This window comes from Bubalus kerabau, chromosome 2, assembly GCF_029407905.1.
Source record: "Bubalus kerabau isolate K-KA32 ecotype Philippines breed swamp buffalo chromosome 2, PCC_UOA_SB_1v2, whole genome shotgun sequence".
Classification (NCBI taxonomy): domain Eukaryota; kingdom Metazoa; phylum Chordata; class Mammalia; order Artiodactyla; family Bovidae; genus Bubalus; species Bubalus kerabau.
In genome coordinates this window covers 73,704,041-73,723,837 of record NC_073625.1, presented here as the reverse complement: position 1 = coordinate 73,723,837, position 19,797 = coordinate 73,704,041, and the positions used below count along the sequence as shown (strand labels likewise).

Below are 19,797 nucleotides of genomic sequence, written 5' to 3'. Positions count from 1 at the left end.
TAATTAGAACCCTCCTTTTTGTAGAAAGGTTTTCCTAATCATCTTTATATCATGGAGAGTACCCCTTATGGCACTCTATTGGGATTGTCTGTGTTTTGGATACATTCTCTTAGTAAACAATATTATCTATGAAGACACCCATGGAGGTTAGCTTTGCCACTGAATTTTACCCAGTATTTAGTTTGGTACGTAGCTATAAAAGCAAAGTAAGAAACAGTTTTGAAGGAAATGAAAAATACACATACTATTCTTAAACCTAAACTTCTTTTTAGAGACTAGAAGCAGAGAAAAGAAACAGTTGAAATATATTCAGTCAACAATTACACTGAATAAAGGCTGCTTATTACAATTCTCCAAGTTCCTTGGGAATGAAGTTAATAATAATTCAGGGACATTGCCATGCACTAAATGGTTGCTGAGGCACAGAGATGGAACTATGCATTTAGGGAAACCTTTGGAGTTCAGTTATAAATCACCTGGTGATTATTAGTATATAAACATATTGAAGTCTGTCTTTATGGTCGTTTCTCATAACTAGATCATTGGGTGGAGACTTGAATGATCCTAAGAGTAGCTGATATGGAATGTTACTAACACTGTGTGCTGACCTGTTAGTCGGAAGTGCTGCCCACTTGGAGGAGGTGCACACAGCAAGCACAGAATGAAAGGCAGGCATTGATGAGAGTTTTTTTTTTTTTTTTTTTTTTTTTTTCTGGTCTAAGCTATCCTCATCTCTCATTTTTATCGCTATAAGGAATAACCTCATCACTGGCCCCAGTGTTTGCACTTTAGTCCCTCCTCACTCTGTAGTCACATCTCACAGCAGCCAGAACAATTTCTTAATAATGAAAACAAGATCATATCTTAATTGAAAATTCCCATGTCGCCCCTTCTCAATTAGGATAAAATGCAAACTCCTTGCCCTTTTCTCACAGATCTCAATAATGTGGGTCTTCCCTAACGCTCCAGTCTCATTCTCAGTATGCGTGAGAGCTAAGCTGCTTCAGTAGTGTCCAACTCTTTGTGACCCCATGGAACCATGGCCCTCCAAGGCTCCTCTGTCCATTCTCCAGGCAAGAATACTGGAGTGGGTTGCCCTGCCCTCCTCCAGGGAATCCTCCTGACCCAGAGATGGGACCCGCATCTCTTACATTTCCTGCATTCCTAGGTGGGTAACTGTGTGTAATAATCAGTGTTAACTAAAATTTCTGTTGTAATCATTTCACAATATATACGTAATACCAAACCATTGTTATACACCTAAAACTAGTATGTTCCATGTCAACTGTACATCACTGAAAAATTATCTAAATAAATAAATGCCTATTTGAATTAATAAAATGCCCCAGTCCTGAACTTCTCAAATATAAGGTGCACCCAAATCACCCAAGCATCTTGATAAAAATACAAATCCTTCCAGGTGACCCAGATGATATGAATCCATCCACCTACACTTTCTGAGAAGCAGGGGTTGAACGAGCATTAGTTTACACTCATATCCACATGTTTTGTTCCTCAATAATTAGAAAAAGAATTTTCATGGAAGAAGAGGTTGTTATGACTTATATCAGTTGTTCTTGAACTTTGCTTCATATTAGAATCAACTGTGGAGAAGGCAATGGCACCCCACTCCAGTACTCTTGCCTGGAAAATCCCATGGATGGAGGAGCCTGGTAGGCTGCAGTCCATGGGATCACAAAGAGTCGGACACGACTGAGCGACTTCACTTTCACTTTTCACTTTCATGCACTGGAGAAGGAAATGGCAACCCACTCCAGTGTTCTTGCCTGGAGAATCCCAGGGACGGAGGAGCCTGGTGGGCTTCTGTCTATGGGGTCGCACAGAGTCGGACATGACTGAAGCGACTGAGCAGCAGCAGCAGCAGCAGCAGAATCAACTGGGGGGCATTGAAAACTCCCAGAAACTAACTCACACCTAGACCAATGAAATCAATCCCCAGGGGTGCCCAGGGAGTGATATTTTTAAAATTCCACAGTTACTACACTATATTGAAAATAGTGCACTTTCCCAGTGGCTCAGCGGTAAAGAATCCACCTGCAATTCAGGAGACCTGGGCTCAGTCCCTGGGTCAGGAAGATCACTTGGAGAAGGAAATGGCAACCAACTCTAGTATTCTTGCCTGGAGAATCCCACGGACAGAGGAGCCCGGTGGGGTATGGTCCTTTGGGTTACAAAAGAGTTGGACACGACTGAGTGAACAACAAAAAAAAACTGCAGATAGTACTTACTGCTCTACGCATGGATTGAAGACCAGCAGTTTTGGCATGGGGATTTGAAAAGTGAAGGCTGGGGCCACAACCAAGACCTGCTGAAGTTCTGGCTGCATTTCAAGAAGACCACAGGTGATTTTTTCATATACTTTTAAATTTGAGAAGTACTGGTTCAGAGCAAGAAGTTGTTTGTTTACTAAGCTCTCGATTTTGGGGTATGCACAGGAGTACTGGAATTCACTGGAGCTTTTTGTTGTTGTCATGCCCGACTCTTTGTGACCACATGGACTGTAGCCCACCAGGCTTCTCTGTCCATGGGGTTTTTCAGGCAAGAACATTAGAGTGGGTTGCCGTTTTCTTCTCCAGGGGATCATCCCAACCCAGGGATTGAACCTGCATCTCCTGCCGTGCAAGTGGAAATTTTTAGCACTGTTAAAGAATGAACTTTCTGGATAAATATAAATTCTCACTTATTAAACACTAAATGGATGACAGAGGATGAGATGGTTGGATGGCATCATCGACTCAATGGACATGAGTTTGAGTAAACTCCAGGAGTTGGTGATGGACAGGGAGGCCTGATGTGCTGCAGTCCTTGGGGTAGCAAAGAGTCAGACAAAGCTGAGCGACTGAACTGAACTGAATACTAAATATAAATGCCCACTTCATTTGGCAGTGGTAATTTGTGAATTTCGCACACTGTTTTAGTTTTGGAATAAAGACAGTAGTGAAGTTATAGTCAGTGAAATATTCAGTTTGAGACAAATGCAAATCTAGAGATAGCCAATGCCATTCAAATTTTCATGAAGTTTTTTAGCAGGTTAGTGGTATAGAGGGGGTTGTATGTTTTTTTGTATTGTTTGTATGTTTTTAATGAGATGTATGTATATATATGTGTGTGTATACGTATATATATATATATATATATATATATATATATATATATAAAGTAAGAAGAAGGAATAACAGGAAAGTGACTAAAATAGAGTTAAATGTTGGTAAGAATAGTGGATCTTATCACAAGGTAATTAGGCAGAAGAGTGCTAAGCAGGGGAGTAGAACCTAAGAATTGGGCACAGGTGAGAACAGTAAAGCCATGGTGTCTATTTTTAAGGGGGAATACACAATAATGGAAAATACAGGACAACAGAAATAATATAATAGGGGAAGAACAGAGGGTATGGTAGTACAGAAAAGCATACACAATTCTATAACCATATTTGGGATTGGTCAAGAAGGGGTTCTGGGAAGAACTAATCTCTGAACCTACAACTGAAATGAAGAGGATGACGGGAAGAGGGATCCTGCTAGAGGAAAACAAAGGGAAAAGGCATGGAGCTGAGAAGGAACAGGTGCCTATAAGGATGTGAATCCAGTTCAGCCTAAGGTTAGTACTGAGGGCTGCTGTAGGTAAGTGAGGGAAGAGAGGGGTAGAAAAGGGAAAGGAGGTGGGTGTGAAGAAAGATCAAAGAGGTGAGTTTATGGAGAGTTCCCTCCTGAGGGAAAAAACTTTATTATGCTTCTCCCTTGACTAAAACATTTTAATATTAATGGAAATATAGTTATATTTGCATGTAAGAAAGCTCTTCTAATGTAAGGTTAATGGGAAATACAGAAGGTAAAAGATAATCGGGCTTTTGCAGTAATTTGGAAAAAATAATTGTAGCCTAAACTAGGTGGTGATGGGAAAATGGTGAATTAAATCTAGATTTTAAGAAGTAAAAACCATAGTGCTTGCAGATTGAATGAATTGAATGGAGATGGGGAAGATTTGATGATGATGCTCAGGTGTTTGAATCAGGGAAAATTCTTGGCAGATGCCATTCATGGAGTAGGACACACAAATCTTTTTGTTGGTTGGCTATTTTGGGGGCTGCTACCCTGGTGGTTCGGAGAAGGCAATGGCGCCCCACTCCAGTACTCTTGCCTGGAAAATCCCATGGACGGAGGAGCCTGGTAGGCTGCAGTCCATGAGGTCGCTAAGAGTTGGACACGACGGAACGACTTCACTTTCACTTTTCACTTTCATGCATTGGAGAAGGAAATTGCAACCCACTCCAGTGTTCTTGCCTGGAGAATGTCAGGGATGGGGGAGCCTGATGGGCTGCCGTCTATGGGGTCGCACAGGTCGGACACAACTGAAGCGACTTAGCAGCAGCAGCCCTGGTGGTTCAGATGGTAAAGAATCCACCTGCAATGCAGGAGACCTGGGTTTGATCCCTAGGTTGTGAAGATCACTTGGAGAAGGACATGGCAGCCTACTCCAGTATTCTTGCCTAGAGAATCCCCATGGACAGAGGTGCCTGGCAGACTACAGTCCATGGGGTCGCAAAGAGCTGGACATTAACTGAGCTACTAAGCACAGGGTGGTTAGATGATCTAGGTTATAGATGATGAGCGGTTTTTGGAAATAATGGCATTCTGTAGATAGTAATGTGTATGGGTTTGAAGATATCATCATGAAGATACAGGAAAGAGAAGCTGATTGTGAGTCTCCAGCATAGATATAGTAACTTTAAGCCATGAAAATGGAAGCACTAGGAATATACCATACAAACTGAAAAAAAGGCAGGGGGGAGGGGCAAGATCTTTAGGATTATCAACCTTAAGGTATAATTAGAGTTTTAAATTGAGTGGAGAAAAGTAGAGAGAAAATATAGATATGCGTCACAGAAGTCAAAGAAAGTTTATCAGCAATTTTTGAAATGTGAAAAATGAGCAAAAGTGACTATTGTATTTCAAATAAAGGAAGTTCTTACTATAATATAGATTTTCACAGAGTGACAAGGACACATAGATTGTATGGATTCAAACTTGTAACTTGTAGACCACAAAATTTAAAAAATTTTTTCAACATGATTAGCTGAGAATGGGGAGAGTGAGGTAAGGTTTAGAAGAGTCTACACAGTTATGGCAGAATATTCCTGCATTTTTATGTCTTCCCAAGGAACTGCTCCTGCCCCTTTTCTGTGAATAAATAAGGAATTTCTGTTCTATTTCCTTGTCATAAAATAACAATTTCTTTAAAAATAATTTTTAATAAAGAATTCTAACATCTTTGTTTTAGGTTAGTATAATTTAATGTAATTTTAAAATAAAACATATACAATATTTATATTTGAATAGCTGATCCAGTCTCAAATTTTAAATATTTTTATTTCACCGCCCTATCCCTAGGAATTTCATAAGATTAAAAATATTTCATCCACATATTTGTTTTCAAAACAGCTGAGCAGATATAGATTCTCAAGCCTGAATTTTATTAACAACATACACATTCAAAACCCTTTAGGCAGAGGTTATAATTCCTGTGTCATTTGGATGAGCTTGAAGCTCCATCAATACTATATTTTTGTTTAACAATTTGGAAAACTTGTATGTCAATAAAACCTGTAATATAGGTCTGGCTAATATTTATGCCCACTTGATATGTACTGTTTTTTATTGGTTTTTATTTGCTTTGTGTTTTGAACGTGATACAGATTACAGAGATTACAAACTTCGTTGTGTCCGGCATGGTTCAAGATGAAAAGTGTCAGATAATCTTATTTGCTTCATTGCTTCCTTACTTTAATATACTAGCTTTTAATCAGGGATCAGCATCCAAATCACCTACTTGGGCTTTTTAAAACTTAAATAAAAAGACCTTATCCAAGCCTTAGAGAATTTGAGTTGGTTGAAAGAGTCTAGGGACATATTTCAGATACTTTGCTAATAATTCTGACGTATGCAGGAAGGTTTTTTTTTTTTTTTTTTTTTGCAAAAGATCCCCCAAAATATAATTTAATTAATTGCTTTGTAGTGGAAGAGCAAGAAAAAAAAGTAAAACATTTAAGCATTGCTCACTGTTCCTTCCATACACACTTTTAAAAATATTACTTTCTTTCATTGTTTTCTGATATCACAATTTCATCTCACAAAAGATGAAGATGCATTAAAGGGGGAAAATTATATGAAAGGGACATCATGGTTATTTTAAAAGTCACCAGAATAGCATGTTTTCTGACTGTCAGATGTGGAGGAGGAAATGACCTAACTTTGAATATACAAAACAGACATTTTCACAGTGATTACAAGTCATAATTTCAACTGCCAGTCTTTGGAAGAACAGAACTTCCGATACATGTTTCTGCCAGATGTTAGAGATTTGATAATGTATATTCACTCTAAGGAAATTAAGTATTTTTTTTTAAACCAAAGCTGTTACCAACTTTATTTCTTAAGGAAATTGACCTTTCCTCTTTTCTTTATCTATTTATTTTTTTAAATTTTAATTAATTTAAATATATATTTATTTAATTTTAATTGGAGGCTAATTACTTTACAATACTGTATTGGTTTTGCATACATTGACATGAATCACCATGGGTGTACATGTGTTCCCCATTCTGAACCCCCCCACACCTCCCTCCCATCCCATCCCTCTGGGTCATCCCAGTGCACCAGCCTCGAGCATCCTGTATCATGCATCGAACCTGGACTGGCGATTCATTTCACATATGATAATATACATGTTTCAGTGCCATTCTCCCAAATCATGCTATCCTCGCCCTCTCCCACAGAGTCCAAAAGACCAATTAAGTATACTTTGAAGAAAGCATTCTCAAATATATTTACCTATTAGCTCTTTTTGTACCAGTCTTTTCATTCCAGGTTAAATTTCCCTATTGTTCACCACTGGGGTGGAGAAGGTGGGGAGTAAAATTACTTTGCAGATATCTTAAAATAAGCAAAGTGGATATCAAATTAAAATATAATTTATGGGTAATTACTAATTATGATTACATACATCACTATTTTTTTTGCATTATGGTGCCCAATCAATGGATAACTGTAGGCAGACACATTACCATCTGAGCCACTAGGGAAGTCCTAAGAGTTACATAGGAAGAACATATCGGCAATTTTAGCAAAGAGGGTGTCTTCTATTGTTGATTCATGGTTATCATTTCTAATAGATAAAAACTGCAAAGAAAATTCAGAAGAGGATATTCCCTAAATCATATTTTCTCTCCCCTCATTTAGGTACTATGATTGTTTAAAAAAAAATAAAAGTGTGTATATATACAACCTGAATGAAGAAGTAGAAATTTTCTGGATTAGAGTATATATGATAATGTATAGATATATACATTGTATAATATATATGTGATATATAGATAGACATAATATATAGATAGGTTTAAACAATATATATTAAAAAGACTTTCCAGAACCATGATAGTTAGGGAAGGATTTTTGACACCTATTAGATGATGGAACAAAGATGTTAATTTTGGATCAACTAGAGAATCATCAGTGGATAATACACAGGTGAATACTTGTTAATTTGCTATGTAATTGTCTCTATAATGAACTTAGCGAAATATAACACTATGTAAGGGCAATGGTTAGTAAGCTCTTTCAGAGAGAAATCATGGGTCACAAAATATGTTTCTGGAATGTACTGCCACTTTATTAGTTTCAATCACACTATAATTAAATCTACATATGCAGCAGTAAAATCTACCAAATCATCAACTGATGCGTATTTAGCCTCTGGACTCAGTGACATTTAATTAGTTAGCACACAGCCAAATGCCAACCTTTCTCTTGCAGTGGCAGACGGCTGCTTCTTCACAGTACCCCCTCCCCTTATTTAATAAAGCTTGACATAATATTCATGGTGATGCAACACAAAATGAAAAGCAAGTTATGAGTAAAACTTTGGACAATTGAAAATAAAATAAATACAGAGATTATATGTGGATATGAATATAAAATGGCCTTCTGATTTTGTTCTAATTTACTGAAACATTGTTCTTCCAGGTACTGAAAGTGGTCAATATGAAATTAATAAGGCATTTTTTTCTAAGCAAGATTGTTTTTCTCAAAGAGACATGTACTAACAGGTCTTGACTTTAGCCTTTTGCCTCATTTGGAAATTTTAATTGGCTTTATTGGAATTTCCATGTACTCTAATTCAGAAGCTCATCTCAGCCAGGAAAATTGCGTGTCAGAGTCTTTGACGCAGGTCTCTTTTCAAAACCTCTAACCTCCCCTCAGCTACAAGTTAACTTAATCTCTGAGAACTAGGCCATGCAGTGTTAGAGTCACACAGTGAATGGAAAGGCAGTCTGATTCCCTGACAAAAGTGAGTGTAAAAAGCAAAATTATTGATGTAGCTTAAGAATTTTTTTTAAAGAACATTAATTCAGAAAGAAATGGACATAATGAAAACACCCTAAGAACAATACATGATTATTCATTAAGAATTAAATTTCAGCAACTCCCAAATAAAATGAACCATATGTAACAACTATAATGGACATTAGAAATAAAAATAAAATAAATATATTTTATTTTTCATAGGCTCATCATTTGATATATTTCTTATATACTTTAGCCTTTTGCCCAATTATGTGTGATTTTCTAAAAATAATGGATGATACTATTTCCTATTACCCTTTTATATCATCCATGAAGCTTTTCAGTCAGAAATAAAGAAAATCATGCCAAATTATAGTGATTTACAGGAAGAGAACTTGCTATATAATGATTTTCATCAAATGGCTTAATATAGAATTTGAAAAGAAAATCAGCAAAATCCTGGGTTTTGGCCAGAAACAACTTTAAATGACTGAAATTACATTTTTAAAGGCATATGCTATTAAGATATGATAAGATAAATGATTATCGAAAAATATCTAGGCAGTCTGTGTAGACATTTTTTATACCAAATGGGAAATGCAGTTATATTTTAGAGGCAATATAACTTTGATATAGGTAATTGTCAATATTAAAATTTGTTGTTTTAAATGAGTTTGTGATAGCTAGTATAACTATTCCACCTTTTTAATTATAATTTTTCACCTTTCTAATCCCCCTCAGTTAACAATAATGGTTAGTTTTAAGATCAGAAGTGATATAATAAGATAAATATAGATGAAATATAAATAAAGATGAAAAACATTTACAGTTTTCTGAGATGTGACATTAGCTGTCCACCTATTCCTTGTTAAGTGACCGCCCAGTATCGCCATAGTATCTGCTTCTTGACATAGCTGAGTCTTCATGTGTATAAGTGTGATAGGCACTTAAAATGTAATGATTCTTTTTAATTTGAAGCCACTAAAATATCTTGAGGAACACCAGCCTAGCGATGTCTCAGAAATTAAAAATAATATTTAAATTTTAAAACAGGATACAATATATGGGGCTTGCTCTATAGAAAAACATATTACTAAATTTTGGATGGCAATATATATCATCTCTAAAATATGTCTTGAAAAATGTGTTTATGTTTATTCTGTTTGTAATAGGATGTATTACATACTACACATGTTAATAGGAAGAATTAAGGCCAATAGTTTATATCTCTACTGAGATGTGGATAAGGGTTGGTAAGGATTAATTCATTCCCAATACGAAGGATTAAAATATATATAATATGTATGTTTTTATGGAAAAGGTTTTTATACATGGGCTTTGATGAATAATATTTATATACTAGTTGAATTTGAATTTCAGTTATTTAAAGTGATTCCTGGCTAAATGTGAAACAGTTGGGAAAACCCGATTTAAAAACCATGTCTTTAAATTATGATTTCAATATTATTATCTTTTGTATGAAAATGATACAAAACTAATTACACCTTTTACCTGTGGCCGATTCATGTTGATGTATAACAAAAACTATCACAATACTATAATTATCCTCCAATTAAAATAAGTAAATTAATTTAAAGGAAAACTAATTATATTATTTACATGGATATAATGAAAAATTCAAAACTAGTATTCTACATCTTTTAGGTAAAAATATATCTGAGTATATTGGGAAATTAATGTAGCTACAGTTCCCAGCTTTTCTACCTGCTTTATTGATTGGCTTCAATTAATGTTTGCCAGCGAGTAAATTAACATAGCACCTGAGGCATAATTCTCTAGTGCCTCATGGACACTGAGTTCCCCCCATCTTTGCTGGTTTAACTCCTCCCGAGCCCATCGCTAGTAGGTACATTTTAATTCAGTCTAGACAGGGACATTACCCGAGACTTTAATGACAGGTCATTTACAGCAAACTCATGTTTCACTGCAGAGATGTCTCTTTAAGTGACATCTTATCAATAGCAATTCAATTAGTCAACCCCCAGACTATGAGATGGAGCTTAAACTGTGTCACAAAGCACTCCTTGAATTTGCATTTGAAATGCCCTTATTACCCTGCTCTTCCCACCCTGCATATAAACAGACCCCTGAAGTTTAATTTTAGATGTACCCTATATGGCTGATTCCCTTTTATATACCTTATTCTCATAGGATTAGATATCAATTGAAAACTATCTTCCCTTTGCAAGAAATATTAGCACAAATATATCTGGCTTAATTAAAACCACCATCAAAGGTGGTTGATTTTACCATGATGTTGGTAAATAGCATACTGTGAAAGACCTTTCTTTTCAGATATAATATCAATAAAATAATTAAAAACTAAAATACATGTGAACAAAAAGATACTGAATTAATGTATAACAAAATCAATTTATCATTCTTTATTTAACATAAATTTGGTATCTGGCTGTGCCATAATCATAATGGATTAACATACAAGCTGCCCCTTTTTGATCTTTCAACACGGAGCGCACATTAAAATCCTAATACATATCTGGCATTCTCATATGGATTAGAATCCCTATATGGTGTCATTACAAAAAGATAATTCTGGAAAAGATGACTGGATGAAATAATTTTATATAAAGTCTGATCCTGAGAACAGAGGGATCAAGAATATTTCAATGCTACAGGTTTTGTTGGAGAAAAATCAAAAACTGCAATAAAAGGTGGAAGGAGCCAATGTAGCTGAGCAAGTATGGGATTAACAACCAGAACATCCTTTCACGGCTGGTGTCCCAGGAGTGACTTAAGTCCAAATGCCTGAAGGCACCCCTTGTCTGTAATGAATTAACTTCTCTACTAGATTGGCAATAGTGAAATACTTTTGTGCTTTCCTCTGCAGAATTGATAAAATTGTCATTCACATTACGTCTTGTGCTCTGCAATTCAGATGAGGAGCCCAGTTTGAGAAAAGCTGCTAAGCTCTTGTTGTCCATTTCTGATTTGTTTGCATGAGATCTCTTCAAATTGCAGAGCTGCAAGTTGTGGTGAGATCAAATAAGTGCCAGATATAATTTTGGGGCTTAAAGGGAAAATTTCAAAGCAGGTAGATGATTGTGAGCATGATTATATTATGTGATTAATGCTGTGTAAAGATGGCTCTTATACTCTGTCCTAGTACATGAACAGAAAGCTCTGCATGTAAGTAGCATCAGTTGAAAGTCATACGTTCTAGCAAGTATATCAGTAAGGATGCTCTTAACTACAGGTTACAAAAGACCCATGTAAAATTAGCTTAACTGTGCCACATTAAAAAAAAAAAAGGTGGGGGAGGCAGGGTGATTCCAGAGTATTAATTTAGTGGCATCATATCAAATCATATTATGTCATATCACATCATAGGCATAACATGACTTACCGGGCATAATGTTTGTCATTTTTTTCTGCCACTCCTAAAATGACAATGGCCATCTTTGTGGTTGCAGTATAGTGGCATAACCTGTAAATATCAGTAAGAGAGGTGATTCTTCCTACTCACCTTTTTTCATTGCCTTGGCTGACCAATCCTGTGAGTTCTCTAGTTAACTGACACTCAGATCTCAATGATGAGGACGGAGCCATATACGAGTGACTTGTCAACATCAGGGAAAAGCAATCTATAGTGATTGTTTTAGGTTTATACTGATGCAACCCTAGAATACTGGAAAAGGAATCATCTTCCTAGAGTTTATGAGGTAATGATAACCAAAGAAAAATTGCAGCCTGGGGTGGCAAGTGAGAAGGATAAGGACTGACAGTGAAGGGATCTACTACTTCAGAGTGGGATTACAGGAGCCCTCTAGATTTCTTGAAAAGTGGCAGGGAATCCCAAGGTAAATAAAGTCTAAGGAAGTGTATTATTTAATCTATCGATAGTTAACCAATGACCCTCAAAACTTAGTGGCTTAAGCACAGTTGGCTCAGACTCTCTGGGGATCACAGATTCAAGCATGCCTTATGGTCTTTTGGTTCTTTGTTTCTCATGAGGCTGCAATCAAGCTGTCTCCTGGGACTGGGGTCTCATCTGAAACCTCAGCTAACTTGCATAGTTGAGTTAACTTGCATAGTTGAGAGGGCTATTGGACTAAGAGCCTCAGTTTCTTGTTGGCTCCTGGCCAGAGGCTACCCTAAGGTATGCGGCTTTCTAACATGGGGCTTTGCCGTGTGGGGCTTTCTAACATGCCTGACTGTCTCACCAAGCATACAACCCAATAAGGAATAAATAGAGTTTGTTGACAAGATGTTTGTCTCAATATTGTGTAGCCTAGTCGTGGACATACTGTTTCCTGTGTATTGCCATAATCAATTGATTGGAAGCAGAATATTTGAGGGGAGGGAATTATACAAGACTACACCAGGAGGCAGGGGTCATTGGGGGCCCTTTTAGATGCTTCTTCCTCTAGGTAGAAAAGATATAGCATAGAAATACAAAGACCTAATAAATACACTTAAGGTAAAAATGAGTTTTAAGGCTCTAAGTCGCTTCTGTCGTGTCTGACTCTGTGCGATCCTATGGACTGTAGCCCTCCAGACTCCTCTGACCATGGGGATTCTCCAGGCAAGAATACTGAAGTGGGTTGCCATGCCGTCCTCCAAGGGAGCTTCCCAACCCAGGGATCAAACCTGTCCATCTCCCATCTCCTGCATTGACAGGCAGGCTCTTTATCACTAGGACCACCTGGGCCCTGTAGGTCTCTTGATTGCTTATAATTTAGTTTATTAACCATGAGAAAATGAAGGGTTTAAAGGGATATTTAATAGTTTTAATGTTCGTTCTTTGCTTTAACTAGAGTTGAGATGAAATATAAGAGGAATTTTAAATATTGATATAATAAGCACAGATGTCCAATATAAAAATTTAGAAATAGTATTAAATGTTAATGGCATGTTTTAAAAAGGTGAGAAATGGAATACCCTAAGAGATACGTATAGATCTAGGACAACTATATTTTAAATTAAGATCCTCTATTATAATTCTTTAGAATAATAAAGGCATCACTAGAGAGGTCTTTAAAAAACACTTATTATGCTTTAATCTATAAAAGATAGTTAAATGATTTTTTTGGTACTTTTAATGTTAAAGTAACCTAAATGATAGTTCTGATATAATAATTTAGTTCCTAATTGAATATGGCTAATAACGCAAAAAGTTAAACTTAGTATGTGTCATAAAAAATAAATGTTATAGGAAAAATTCTTATAATTACTCTTTAAGTTACTGAGAAAAGTTTTCTGCTACTTCTGTATGACAAAAATGAAATAATTGTTATTCATGTGATTGTTGATGCCTTGTGATTGCAGAGATGCCAAAGGATCACAATATCTAAAACACTGAAGCTCAGCATGACTAATATATTATTAAATGTGAAGTACACAAAGCACTGAAGCATGTGAAGCACACTACATCAAATTCTCTTAAGAGAGTGGCAACAGCCTATTTTTAGGAGGGATGAGGCTAATTGCATTCACTGTAAATTTATCTTAAGGATCTGTTAAGTATTATTCAGTGCATCTTCCTTCCTATTGCCTATAAAATACTGTCACTTTATTTTGTTAGTCTAGGATTCATTTTTTTATTGTAATGAATCTGATTAAAGCACCATCTCAAGGGAACATCAACTCACATTTCAAAACCATCATATAATTCAGCAGAAATGTGGCAGAGTTGATAGACTCTGCCTCAGGACAGAGTTAGCATGGAAAATAACTTCACCTTTGATCCCAAGGGGAAGAAGGATGCCTTTAGGTCATAAATAAGGGCATTCCCATAACACACTCCATCTGTTTAAATCCCTGTACATCTCAGCATTGCCAGGGGAATGGTGGGGGTTGTGGTATTACTGGTGTAGAATGGACTTTTTTATGAAAAGGAAAATTTATAATACTAAAGATATTTTATCCAAAATAACTATGGTTGATGGTTAAAAGTATAAACATTGCCTACTAAATCGACTGGGCAACATATCACTATCTTTTTAAAATACATTATCTACATGTCAAATGCAGTATTGTGAGTAGTAACCATGATTATAAACAGAGCTGCTGGCACTTGTTCACTAGACTCAGGGCATAAGTGACCTCTCCACATGGCATTGATGGTAATCTGGATCATTGAGTATGCTGGATCTTGTTATTCACATCTAGTTGCTATTTTTTTCAAGTGCTGCTGTTACTAAGGTCAGCCATCAGAACACTGCTGTGACAAAGACAGTGAAAATGAAAAGATAAAGTGATGGCTAGAGAGAAAAAGAGACTAAGCAAATGTAATGATAAAAAGTCAGCTACTGATTTAATGACTTCGATTTGTTAATAATGCTTCTTAAAGCTATAGGAGATTGCTGCTGCTGCTAAGTTGCTTCAGTCATGTCCGACTCTGCGCTACCCCATAGACAGCAGCCCACCAGGCTCCCCCGTCCCTGGGATTCTCCAGGCAAGAACACCAGAGTGGGTTGCCATTTCCTTCTCCAGTGCATGAAAGTGAAAAGTGAAAGTGAAGTCGCTCAGTCCTGTCCGACTCAGCGACCCCATGGACTGCAGCCTACCAGGGTCCTCTGTCCATGGGATTTTCCAGGCAAGAGTACTGGAGTGGGTTGCCATTGCCTTCTCCGTATAGGAGATTCAGTTCAGTTCAGTTCATTCGCTCAGTCCTGTCCGACTCTTTGCGACCCCATGAATCGCAGCACACCAGGCCTCCCTGTCCATCACAAACTCCCGGAGTTCACTCAGACTCAAGTCCATCGAGTCAGTGATGCCATCCAGCCATCTCATCCTCTGTTGTCCCCTTCTCCTCCTGCCCCCAATCCCTCCCAGCATCAGAGTCTTTTCCAATGAGTCAACTCTTCGCATGAGGTGGCCAAAGTACTGGAGTTTCAGCTTCAGCATCATTCCTTCCAAAGAAATCCCAGGGCTGATCTCCTTCAGAATGGACTGGTTGGATCTCCTTGCAGTCCAAGGGACTCTCAAGAGTCTTCTCCAACACCACAGTTCAAAAGCGTCAATTCTTCGGTGCTCAGCCTTCTTCACTGACCAAAGAAAGAGTCTGCGTTTTCACTATGAAACAGGAGCTTGTTCTGAGGGTGGTGAGAATTAACTTGATAACCAGCCTCTCAAGGATAAACAACATATTAACTAAAAGCAACACTTGGTGGTTAAATCATGATATCTCCATGAATGCCTGTCAGCCACAAGGAAACCACTAGCAAGAAGTATTTTGTTTACTCTTTTTGTACACAAGGCGTCATTGCTTCTATTGAGGTCAGGTGGAAATGAAACAATTAATGCAATGTTTATAGTTCAGAAACTTGAAAATTGGGGGAAAAGAAGGTGATGGCACCCCACTCCAGTACTTTTGCCTGGAAAATCACATGGACGGAGGAGTCTGGTAGGCTGCAGTCCATGGGGTCACTAGAGTTGGACACGACTGAGTGACTTCACTTTCACTTTTCACTTTCATGCATTGGAGAAGGAAATGGCAACCCACTCCAGTATTCTTGCCTGGAGAATCCCAGGGACGGAGGAGCCTGGTGGGCTGCCGTCTATGGGGTCGCACAGAGTCGGACACGACTGAAGCGACTTAGCAGCAGCAGCAGAGAATGAATTGAATTCTTTGACAAAAAAAAAAAAATTATTTTTAAAAAGGAATGAGAGGTCAGTTTATTTTGTAGTTTTTCCTTAGATACTGAGCTTCTGATACATGCTGACAGATGAGCTGAATCTTTCATCTATAACTTCTAGCATTTTGAATTAGTTTCCTGAAGATGTCATATTTTCTTGGTTCCTTGAAATCCTCTCTGGTATTTTTTTTTTTTCTGTAGTCTAATATTCTAATGAATAGCAGTAAAAAATAAGTTTCTTGTCTTATCTGGTGATCTAACTTGATATTGAAACAAACTTCTGCAAAGATTATGAATTTGAAGATGTTTTGACTAGCAGGCTATAGATGAATTTGTAGGTATTTTGCTTATTGGCACAATTTATTTATCTTAAACTTGCCTTACCTGGTTGAACTTTTGGAGGAAGATGGCTTCATTTTCCTACGTTTTGAAAACCTTTTTATTTTGTATTGGGGTAGAGTTGATTGCAAACAATGTTGTGATAGTTTCAGGTGAGCAGTGAAGGGACTCAGCCATACACATTCACGTATCCATCTTCCTCCCAAATCCCCTCCCATCCAGGCTGCCAGATAACATGGAGCAGAGTCCCATGTATTATACAGTAGGACCTTGTTGGTTATCCATATTAAATATAGCAGTGAGTCCATGTCCATCCCAAACTCCCTAGCTATACCTTCCCCACACCCTTCCCCCTGGCATCATAAGTTTGGTCTCTAAGTCTGCGAGTCTCACTTTGTTTTGTACAGAAGTTCATTTGTATCATTTTCTTTTCAAATTCCACATATTAGAATGTCATATGATATTTCTCTTTCTCTGTCTGACTTACTTCACTCAGTGTCATTCTCTAGGTCCATCTATGTTGCTGCAGATCAGATCAGATCAGATCAGTCGCTCAGTCATGTCTAACTCTTTGCGACCCTATGAATCACAGCACGCCAGGCCTCCCTGTCCATCACCAACTCCCGGAGTTCACTCAGACTCATATCCATTGAGTCAGCGATGCCATCCAGCCATCTCATCCTTTGTCTTCCCCTTCTCCTCTTGACCCCAATCCCTCCCAGCATCAGAGTCTTTTCCAATAAGTCAACTCTTCGCATGAGGTGGCCAAAGTACTGGAGTTTCAGCTTCAGCATCATTCCTTCCAAAGAAATCCTAGGGCTGATCTCCTTCAGAATGGACTGGTTGGATCTCCTTGCAGTCCAAGGGACTCTCAAGAGTCCTCTCCAACACCACAGTTCAAAAGCACCAATTCTTCGGTGCTCAGCCTTCTTCACAGTCCAACTCTCACATCCATACATGACCACAGGAAAAACCATAGCCTTGACTAGACGAACCTTTGTTGGCAAAGTAATGTCTCGGCTTTTATATATGCTATCTAGGTTGGTCATAACTTTCCTTCCAAGGAGTAAGCATCTTTTAATTTCATGGCTGCAGTCACCATCTGCAGTGATTTTGGAGCCCCCCAAAATAAAGTCTGACCCTGTTTCCACTGTTTCCCCATCTATTTCCCGTTGCTGCAAGTGGCACATAATTTCTTTTTTTTTTAATACCACTTCTTTATCCATCCTCTTTCGATGGACATTTAGGTTGCTTCCATAGCTTGGCTGTTGTAAACAGTGCTGCAATGAACACTGGGGTGCATGTATCCTTTCAGATCATATTTTCTCCGGATATATGCCCAGGAGTGGATTGCAGGGTCATATAGTAGCTCCACTTTTCGTTTTTTAAGGAATCTCCATACTCTTCTCCATCGTAGGTGTACCAGTTTACATCCCCACCAATAGAGTAAGAGGGTTCTGTTCTCTCCACATCCTCTCCAGAATTTATTGTTCTGGATTTTTTGATGATAGCCATTCTGGCTGGTGTGAGGTGATATCTCATTGTAATTTTTTTTTTTCCATATTAAAAGCCATTTAATTACATATTTCCAATAAGTGAATTGTATAACATGTGAATTATATCTCAATAAAACTGCTATTTTAAAAAAAAAAGAAACCAGGTGAAAGCTCTCATTGTAATTTTGAATTGCATTTCTCTAATAGGTACTGAGGGCTTCCCAGATGGTACACTGGTCAAGAATCTTCCTGCCAATGCAGGAGACACGAGAAATGTGGGTTCTATCCCAGGGCTGGAAAGATCCCCTGGGGGAGGAAATGGCAACCCACTCCAGTACCCTTGCCTGGAAAATTCCATGGATGCAGGAGTCTGGTGGGCTACAAACCATAGTGTCATAAAGAGTCAGGCACGACTGAACATTCACACAATAATTAATGATGTTGAACATCTTTTCATGTGCCTCTTGGCCATCTGTATGTCTTCTTTGGATAAATATATATTTAGGTCTTCTGCCCATTTTTTAAGTGGGTTGTTTGTTTTGATACTGTGAAATGTCATCAGCTGTTTGTAAATGTTGAAACTAATCCCTTTTTAGTCACATTATTTGCAAATGTTTTCTCCCAACCTGCGGGTTGTCTGTTTTGTTTATTATTTCCCTTGCTGTGCAAAAGCCTTTAAGTAGGTCCCATTTGTTTATTTTTGTTTCTATTTCCATTATTCTGGGAGGTGGTTCAAAAAAGATAGTGCTGAGATTTATGTCTGAGATTGTTCTGCCTATGATTTCCTCTAGAAGTTTCATAATATCCAGTCTTACATTTAGGCTAATTTATATTGCACTTGTTTTTGTGTATCATGTTGAAGAATGATCTAATTTCATTTTTTACATGTATCTGATCTGTTTTCCCAGCACCATTTGTTGAAGAGACTGTCTTTCCAACACTGTCTAGTCTTGTCTCTTTTGTCATAGATTAATCGACCATAGATGTATCGGTTTACTTCTGGGTTTTCTATCCTTTTCCATTGATCTATATTTATAGCTTTGTGCCATTACCATACTGTTTTGATGGATGAATCAGGCTCCCTGACTTCAGACTATCTTACAAAGCTACAGTTATTTTCCTACTTTTGACCAATAGGAATTCTATGAAAGGTTTTACCTCTTACCTTTCCAATGCACATGGAAAATATTGATGGTTCATCATGTTATTCTTCACTGGGACTCTGATCTAGCCTTTAAATCATTCTTATAAGATTCTAGGTTGAGTCAGCTCTCATGATTAACTACAAGTAACCTTGTATCTAGAATTCGTCTGGGGGAAAGTATGAAACATGGGGGATAGTGATATTGTATCATTTAATATTTTCAAAGATATAGTTCAGTAAAATTTGAAATTGAGCCTAGAAAAAGTAAGCATAGACATATGCTAACTGAATGGAGTTAAGTTTGATAAAAATAAAAAGTGTCAATCTAGGGCTTTTAATGTTTTTGTACTTCTAAAATCAATATTTGAACTGCTGATTCAGTTAAAGTCAAGAAGGATTCATCATTGTATTGGTGTATATTATTTTCATCATCATATATCTTTTAGCTTTTATGTCGCAAATAGTAGTCTTACAGTTTTCTTCAGAGTTTGAATTAAATATCTTACTGTAATTGTTTTCCTATTTAAAAAGCAAACCTATGTAATAAGTAAGAGTTATTCTATCTAGAATATCCTCCAGTTATCCTCTCTGGAACTGTCACATCTTCAAACAATGGTTTAGCTTAAAGTGAAGTGAAGTCATTCAGTCGTGTCCGACTCTTTGCGACTCCATGGACTCTAGCCTACCAGGCTTCTCCATCCATGGGATTTTCCAGGCAAGAATACTGGAGTGGGTTGCCATTTCCTTCTCCAGGGGATCTTTCCGACACAGGGATTGAACTCAGGTCTCCCACAATGCAAGCAGACGCTTTACCCTCTAAGCCCCCAGGTTTAGCTTAG

The 19,797-nt window shown here is 37.5% G+C and overlaps 1 protein-coding gene across 1 annotated transcript in view; it reads left to right on the top strand.

Annotated features, from left to right (window-relative positions):
• The first annotated feature begins 3,519 nt into the window (after positions 1-3,519).
• The window catches only part of ROBO1 (roundabout guidance receptor 1), a 1,262,210-nt gene continuing 1,245,932 nt past the window's right edge, over positions 3,520-19,797 (top strand). Inside the window, exon 1 of the mRNA XM_055567829.1 lies at positions 3,520-3,618. The gene's annotated coding sequence lies outside the window, so the exon portion shown is untranslated. The remainder of the gene's footprint in view (positions 3,619-19,797) is intronic.